Here is a 9,488-nt window from a genome sequence, read left to right as displayed (position 1 = left end):
GGGTCCCCTCCCACACTGGGCTGGCCCCTTCCTCATCAATCACGGATTAAGCAAAACACCTTACAGGCTTACCTGCAGTCCCCTGCCCAATCTCATGGAAGCACTTTCTCAACTGGGGCTTTCTCTTCTCTGAGGACTCTAGCTTATGTTAAGTTGACATAAAACTAGCCAGCGCACCAAACAAATACAGAAGGATTCACCTCAATCAACTATTAAGATTTAAGTTTCAAGACATCAGAAGATGACAGACAGTCATTTACAGAGGTAGATTGCCTTGCTTTTTTTTTTTTTTCTCTAGCCTTCCAAATGACAAAACCTGAACAAAGCACACAGGTTGTTGTAGAAGCAACCACGTGGGCCCACCCACTACACATTTTTAATAGCCAAGAACCTGACTGATCAGTCACGTTTCTTACGGCTTCCTCTCTAATGAGACAATCCTTGAAACTTTTAAATTTTGAGATAGGGAAATTAAGAATACGAGAGGGAAAGAATCCTTTTATCCTAGAGTCAGGGTGAAGCTTCTTACCATGGAGAAGCAAGCGTTCCGGCACAATTAACATTTACTGTACAGACTTTCCACAAATGTTAATGTTCTTTTTTACAAATATATTTTTTCCTCATTTTTATTAGTACCTTGAGAATTTTGTATGATGTATTTAAATATATTTTCTCCTTCCCCAAACCCACCCTTACTCCCGACCCAGCCAACTTTGTGTCCTGTTTTTTTCTCTCAACCTACCAAGTTCAGTTGGTGCTTGCTGTCCACAGAGGCTTGGATGTGGTGGCCTTCTGCTGGAGCGTGGTCAGTCCACCTGGACCACGTCCTTAAAGAAAGCCGACTCTTCCTTTCGCAGAAGCTATAAACAGCCTACAGTTCCTTAGCTAGGGGAAGGACTGTGTGCCCACCTCCTCTCTCTGTGCTAGGATTTTGTCTGGTGTATGCAAGTCCTGTGAATGCTTTCAGAAGTGTGGGATTTCATAAGTGCAGTGCCCTCCTATGTCCTGACAACACAATCTTTTTACTGTCACCTACAGCCTCTGGCTTTTGCAACTATTTTGTCCCATTTTCTGCCTATATGAAAAATATCTTCCTATCTCTGCCTTACTACCTTGTACTGAAATTCATTTTAGCATCAAAAACAGGGATCTTGACTAGACTTGAACTGAGGCCCCTAAAACTCTCAAGGAACACTTTGGCTGCAAAGTGTTTTTTTCTGCTTCTCCTCCAAAATGCTGACCAAATTATGTCCAGTTTATAAGTCACAAGGATTAGGACTTTGATAAAAGACTAAAAACTCAAAACACGGATCAATGCCAGACTGAAGGCCATGATTTTCAGCAAACAAAGCCATAGACCAGGATGACCAAGGAGGGAGGACAGAGATGGGAGGAGCAGCCCTCACAATGAGGGAGGGCATCAGGGTTTATCCAAAGTTGGGAATAAAAGGCAGGTTCCCAAATGAATTCTTGATGCTGAAATTCTACCCTAGAATGCTTGAACCCACAAATGCGCATGTGTAGTCACTGCATTTTAGAAACATACCCGAAACAAATAGATCTAATACTTTTGTCATCATGTTTTATCTGCCAAAGTAATAGAACACATCACATATATTGTGAGAATGTTCCAACTGTAAATATGAATATGAAGTATGAATAAAGCAGAAGCTCTACCACTGGCGCTTGGTGAACAGTATCTTTTTCTTATGTATTTTGCGGTGTATATTTACACCAGAGTGTTAAGCTGGAAGGGAGAAAGCAAATAGCAGGCTTGGAGCTAAGTGAGAATAGACCCCCCACACACACACACACACTCCTTCATGGGTGCCTGGGACCCCCTCTCACTTTATTTTATGCAAGTAACACACACACATACACACACACACACACAAACACACACATTCATGCACACAGACACACACACACACACACACACACACACACTCCTTCATGGAGACCTGGGACCTCCTCTCACTTTATTTGATGCAGGTAACACACACACACAAACATACACATTCATGCACACAGACACACACACACTCATACACACTCACACACACATACTCCTTCATGGGTACCTGGGACCCCCTCTCACTTTATTTTATACAGGTAACATACACACACACACACACACACACACACACACAAACACACACATTCATGCACACAGACACACACAGACACACACACTCATACACACTCACACATATGAAGTGCCACTACTGAAGATCCAAAATCCCTTACAGAAGAGAAGAGGATGGAAGTATTTGAGTTTACCCAAGGCACATTAAGTAAAAACAATTTCTCCTGGTCCAAAGAATGGCCCCTGGGTTCTATCTGTGGTCCTGAGTGGCCACCTCACACTCCAATCTGTCCCAAAGAGCTCAGACTTATGCACGGTGGTCTAGTGCACTGCAGCTGGGTGCTCATCTTCACTGTTAGCCTTGCTTGCTTTTCTCATTCCAACTCCAAAAGAAAACTTTCCTACTTCTCCCTTTTCTATCTCCAGACACTGAACAAAACTGCCAAGCAGGTCTGTCTGGACCCTGGGCGTTTTGATTTACTCTTGAAGTCTTTCCCATCCTTCGCGTCTGCCAGGTCGCGAGGCTACCCGCTCTGCCCTTCTCTCCAAGTAAATGCCCCCGCCCCCCAGCTTCTTTCTTCATCCTCTTTCTAGTTTCTTACATCAACAAGACTAAGCATCCAGAAAAATGGAATGCTGACTCCTCAGCAAGTATTTAGATTGAAAGAATATAATTTTACAACATTGTTTATGGTGCAATGCAGTCTCCCAACAATGATATCAAAGCCAATGTCAATACTGACAAAAAACGGACATTTTAAATGAACAAAGCCAAAATTATCCTCATTTACGAATTAACCCTAACACTAATCTTTTAATCATATAGTTTAGTTTACCTAGCAAAAGCAGTTCACAAATTTTATGAGCATTTAATAAAATTATGCCTTAACTCTGTCTCCTAAGTCCTCTAATCAAAACTCAGCCTAAAAGCGCTGAACTCAATCATTAAGGAGTAATCTTAGAATTAACATTTCAATTAGTATTGCAGATGATCCTACAGGGAGGAATATCCAACAAAAATCCCTTTTGTCTTAAATCAATTTGTACTTAAACCCTTACACTTGAGTGAATAAAAAAAAAAGAAATAAAACGAGGAGGAGGAGGAGATGAGCACTCCTAAAGTATGAGGCAGATCTTTACTGTAGCTATGAGGGAGAAAGCAGGTGGAGGGAAGGGCCCAGGCTGAACGTGGCTGGCAGACTAAACCAGACCATGGTAGGAGACATGGGGAGGGAGAGCCAGGGAGGAGCCTCCAACGAAGAGAGGAAGTCTAGACAAAGAGACCAAGAGAGTGGTACAGACAAGCTGACTGTGTCATCTAGGGGAGAGCTGCTGGGGGAAAGGCAGCCCAGTACCTGGCTGGAGAGTTCAGGGTAGGGGGTTGGGTATGGCAGGCAAGCGGACCCTGTGACCGGAAGGGACTGAGGGATGCTGGGCTAACCTGGTGATGTCAAGTTTGATGTTAGTAGGCACTGCAGCTACCCATTTGTCCTGGCTCTACTATCAAACATTTAGCTAGCTCAAAAAACAAAACAAAACAAAAAAACCAAAAAAACCAGGCATGGAACCAATTGTTCTTTTGTTTGTTTTTTAACTTATTGATTTTCTGCAAGTTTCACATCATGTACCCTAGTTCTGCCCATCTCTTCATCCCCTCACATCTGCCCTTCACCCTTGTAGCCTCCCCCAAACTACACACAGACACACACACACACAAAGCATAGAAAACATCTCATTGTAGAAGCTGTAGTATATCGCCATAGATCACACAGTATATCTTTCTGTCCACACATCTTCACTTGTAAACTGGAACCTCACTAGGCCTCCTTCTGGTTGTCCTGTTGTTGCACTGGGTCATGGAGATTCTGCAACCCTGGATCAGCAGGACTGGCGCCTTTGTGCATCCCAACACAGATGATATAGATTTTTAGGTGACCCAACACAGAGGCCTGCATCTAGCCTTGAATGGTAGTTGAGCTGGTCAGTGCACTGGCTTTCTCAAGGCAGCTCTCCAACTGTTCCTGCTAGGCCACACAGTGCCACCACTGACAGGAGGCAGGATCAATTCTTCTGCTCTCACATCCTTGAGGCCAGCTCACCCATGCCTTTGCCATCAGGGCCAGCTCCATTGCATTGCCCAGGTGAGGTGCAAGGCCCACTCTCCCAAGTGCTGTAGGTGGTGAGGAATTAACTAAATCCACTGTTCTTAATAGTCCCTGAAGGTCTCTAGCAGACCTGAGCCCAAGGTTTGGAAACCCAGATCTGGCAGGCCTTGTCCCTTCTCCCATTCCCTCTCCCTTGCTAAATCATTAGATTACATTTCTAAAACTAGCCAGATGGTCTATTCCTTTATTTGGCCTCTTCCTCTTCTTCTGGGGACAAGATTCTGTTCTGGATGTCCCCAGGGCTTCAGCCACTTCCTCTCCCAGTTGCAGATACCTGGGGAGAGTTAAATTTCTTGAAGTCCAGATAGGTCCATTACCACTTCAGGGAAGACTTTTCTAGAGTTCAGTGGTAGAGGAAACAACACGATCATTTGTATAAATCAAAGCACATGTGGATGCTATTTGTGAATTCATATATACCTAGAAGCATTTTTGAAATGTGTGGAAGACAACATGCCAAAACCTTAATGGGGACTGAGGATGGTACAAGTGGCAAGAGAAGAGACAAGTCTATCCACCTGACGCTTTCCCAGAAAGCTGCTAATTCCACGCTACTCTGTCGCTTACTTTAATGACTAGGTAATCTCTTGGGCCCACTGATGGGGTCCCTCTGCTGTCTACGCTTTCAGTAAACCTCTCTTCCCTCCCTCTTTAATCTTTCCTGCCATTTGTCACTCTGGGAATATTTAGAGCAAAGTTCCCCTTAATTGTGCTTCCGGTCATTGAGGCTCAAGATGCAGGAAAAAAAAAATATGTAAATACAGATGCCTAAAATAGTCCTGTGCGGAAGCTGAGTGCCATTTCATGTTCCCCAAGAAGAACTCGAATCTGGTGTTAGACTTGATTCTCATGACCCAATTTTTTCCCTGAAATTATTTGGATTAAATCATTTCTTTCTCATGCACCTTTTTTCAAACATCTATGTACAAATGAATGACATGACTGTTCCCTGGTATGGTTAAGGGGAAGATTTTTATTATAGATCTGTGAGAATAGGCAGAGGCATCTAGAAGTGTCCCGAGCAGAGAGAGAATGTAGACTAAGCATGGCCAACAGACTGAACACTGCCAAAGATATCTGCATGAGAAAATACAATAAGAGAAGCAGGAGCTGACAGAGAAGGGGCACACACAGTGAGAATATCAGAATTATAAGGAGAATGAGTAACTGGAGGGATGGTAGGCTGTGAGCTGGGGTACTTTATGGTAGGGCAGGAGGGGAGAAAGGCTAGGATATGAGCTAGTATGGACTTTGAAATGTATAACTCATACTTATGGTACCAAAGGATCCCAACACCATGGGTAGCTTACGTAGATTCTGCCAGAGGTGAGGGAAATAACTCCTTTCAGTAGAGGAAAACCACCTTCACAAGTTCCCGAGGAATGCTGGCTTTTATCTAACCATCAGAAATCCTCTTTCGGTTCAAGCCTTCTCATTTCTGGATATTTGGGCTGCCTTTCAGAGTTTAGGGAACTGGAGTTTCCTTTGGACCCAACACTCTCCAAGAGTTTTATTAACTTCTAAAGTCCATGTACTGTGACTTAATGTTTTAAATCAAATGAAGAAAACAAATACTCCGTTGCATATAACATAGTGAGTCAAACATTTCTTTTTCCTGGAAAAAATGTGTTTATCAGCATGGAAATGTGCACAGGGTCACTAAGTACTGTCAACCCCAAAACACAGCTCTCCTGTCAAATGGGAGATAAGATGGTTTATAGTATGAGTGACCATGGCCTGGGAACAAAGACTTAAATCTCCCCAAATAACATGTTGAAACAAATTGCAATTTCATGACGTTTTTATATAGTAACCGAACAACAAGTCGGAAGTCATCAAGACATTTTTCAAATACATAAGAGGATACATCCGGGCTGGTAGGCAGGCTAGAAAAAAAGTGGGTAGAACACTGCTATAGGCCTTAGATGCTATCTGTCAGCATTCTTAACCTTTTGATTGATGGAATCCAGAGTTTTGTTAAGTTACTCATTCCAAAGTTTTTATTTTTTAGTCTGTTAGTCACAGGATGTTAGGTCTGACACAAAAGTAGGGAAAGAGTGGCTAATAAGAGGCCTAAAGAGAGTCCAAGATAAGTTATAATTTGCCTGTAGTCCAGCATCCTTTCCACCTCTTCATCACCAGTTAATCAGCACTGAGCAGGACCCAAGTTTGAAGGTACATATTGTTCTGGGAATGTTTGTTCACAAATACACTTCATTTCTTTCTGTGGATCATAATCAGAATGTGTGTGTGTGTGTGTGTGTGTGTGTGTGTGTGTGTGTGTATTTAAGTCACAACTAACTAACTACTAACTAACTAACCAACTAATCAACTACTAACTATTTCTCTCTCTACAGCATATGAAGACAGTTGGACATTTCAGAACTTAGTCCTCCTGTCATCACTTTCATCCATCTATTTCTGAGCACACTGGGTCCCTCTCAGGAGCATAGATGTTTATAAATACTGCTTGAATGAAACAGACTTTCCAAGTTCTGCCATTCGCAGCCTTATAAACAATAGTCAATCAATTAGCCCTGTGTTTGCTAGTTTTGCAGAGATGTGAAGCCACTGTTAACCAGAAAGTCTAACGCTGATGGGGCGCATCCATAGGTGACTCCTCGCCAAATGTTTGACTTGCTTTTCGATAGGCAAAGGACGTTGAGGTGGTGAGAATGTATGCCAGGGAGGAGAGGTGTAATGCAGGGCAATGGTGGATGCTTTCTTAATTAGGGCTAAAAATTAAAGCAGGTTTCTAACTGTTTTCACAAAGTTCGAGCATCAAATTTATTAACACATTAGATTAGAACCCAAAGTATGAAATTCTCAATTCAATGTACATTAATTTTAGAGAAGAAATGGGGTACCCTTTTGTCCTAAGACATAACCATATATTATTGTATCAGTAGGAAGGTGTTGCTAGGGCCTGGGGAGGGAAACTGAGGACTCCTTACTCATTAGGTGCAGAGTTCCAGTTATGAAAGATGGAAATGTCCTTGTTACAAAGAGAGCACTTATGCTCTATAGGTAAAGATTGTGTAAAAAAAATAAGTTTTTATAGCAAAAAGGAAGAAAATATTTCAAATGAGTTAAGCTTTCAAAAGAGTAGATTGGAGCCCTACTATGTGAATTAAAGCTGTGGATTCCTTGTAGCCCTTAGTACAGGGAAAGACTTTCTAGCTAGGACTCAAAACCCGAAGATGAAGGGAAAATATTGCCAAATTTGGTGTCCTTCTTAAAAAGCAAGAACTAAAGTCTAAACAAAATCAAAAGAGAAGGGAAAGACCTGTAGAAAACTTATAGGCAAGTGATTCGTGTTTCCTTTAGATAGGATAAGTTGTTGAAAACATTAGAGGCAGAGTCAGGCACAAGGGTACACCCACTTAACCTGAGCACTTGGGAGAACCAGGCAAGAGAATAGCTCTGCTCACAGTGAGCGATCCAGCAGTGAGACCCTATCTCAAACGAAGGCAAATGAAAAGGCTTTAAAAACCATGGACCAACAGATCAAAATACACATTAAAGGTGCTCCTGCCTCCACCTCCTGAACGAAGCTGGATAGAGATACTTGGTGCCAGGAACAGAGCCCAGCACTTTGTGCAAGCGACGCAAACATTCTCATGAGATAACCACAGTCTTTGTTTTGTTTTAGCCTTTTGTTGGCTAGAATTATCTTCTGAGGATGGGCTCACTGCGTCTAAACACTGCGTCAGCCGCACAGGATGGCTGTGGTGGGAATTCCAGGACTGGCTCACTACATACCCTAAACCAGAAGTTGGATGCTTCTGGTCCCTTCCCGCCTCCGAGAGATACTAAAAACAAGGACTCCATCTCTAAAGGGAACAGACAGGAGTCAGAGTTCTGTGAGAGCCGCTCTGCTCACATAATTATCCTAATGCAGCATTTATCCTCAAGGTCAGCCCCGGCTGTCAAAAAGCCCGTCCCTCTCCCTGGAGAACAATATCGTTCCCTGACAAACAGTCCCTGCCGCCAGAACATTCTGTCAGTCCGTGTTCTCGCCGCACGGTATTATCCAACCTAGCATTGGAGGACATTTCCAAAACTAAATCTTTCTTGATTTTTCTAAGCCGCAGTGTCTTGGACCCAATTCCCACAAAATAATCAGGATTTTTGCTTTAAACCTTCCTGCCTTTAGCCTCCTCGTTCTCAATATTTTGTAAGGTTTTTCTTCCTTCCATGTTAATGAGAACTTTGGATCCCCAGTTTCCAAGTTCCCTTCCGTTTCCTCTGAATCTGGGGCATCACAGAGATCTGTGTCCTTATTCCTGAGGTCCTGCTTGCGAGGATACAGGGCTGGTGTTACTTCTTTTTGTCTTTATCACCAAGTTTCTGGTACCGAAAATGGGAGCATTGCATTCGGGCTGTGCTCTGTGCTAAGTTAGTCCACATTGTGTAAACAGTGGTTGCTCAGGCTGGGCCTTGCCCTGAGAGATACCCTCCATGCAGCAATCGACTGTGTTTTAAGGTTAGAGGGTGACTGCACCTCAGTAGATACATAAATAGCATCGTCTGTGGCCACACCATCCACCGGACCCAGATAGAGAGACAGCTTGATTCTAAGAGTAGAGAAAGCCCTACCCTTTAGACAACCGAAGTAAACTGGGACCGTGGAAGCACAGGAGAGTACTAAATTTATATCAGGAAAACTAGGCCCAAGAGTTATTAGACACACCAGACTGAGGGAAGCGTGAATTCCTCCTCACAGACCTTATAAAGAAGAGTAGACATCTCCTTCAATGAAGAAAGTTCCATTGACCTGTCATGTGACCATTCCGTGTACAAGCCAAGATGGGGCAGGGAGAAAAGAACTTGCAGCTGTCCCATGGGCTTCAGTCAGTCCCCACTTGCGGATAATATCTACCACAATGGGTCCACACAACCTTTAGTTAGAGTATCCATCTGGACTCAACATATATTTGACTGTCTGTTAATGTGCTTGGGGTCTGGTCCTTCCCATCATCTCGGCAGTCTGTGGATTCTCACACTTTCCAATCAGGTTCTTCATCTGACCCCCTACCACTGCCTACTCCCACCCCCACAGAGACTCTCTTTGCTTTTCCATCAGCCTTTTCTCTGCCTCTAAGCCCTCCTTGAAACTCTCTGTACTTTTCTGTGGCCATTTCATCCCTTTATAGCTATTCTATAACACAGATAGATACATAGGTAGATAGATAGATAGATAGATAGATAGATAGATAGATAGATAGATAGATAGA

The sequence above is a fragment of the Mastomys coucha genome, unplaced genomic scaffold (assembly GCF_008632895.1).
Source record: "Mastomys coucha isolate ucsf_1 unplaced genomic scaffold, UCSF_Mcou_1 pScaffold1, whole genome shotgun sequence".
Classification (NCBI taxonomy): domain Eukaryota; kingdom Metazoa; phylum Chordata; class Mammalia; order Rodentia; family Muridae; genus Mastomys; species Mastomys coucha.
The sequence above is the reverse complement of the archived record's forward strand: the minus strand, read 5'-3'. Positions refer to the sequence as shown.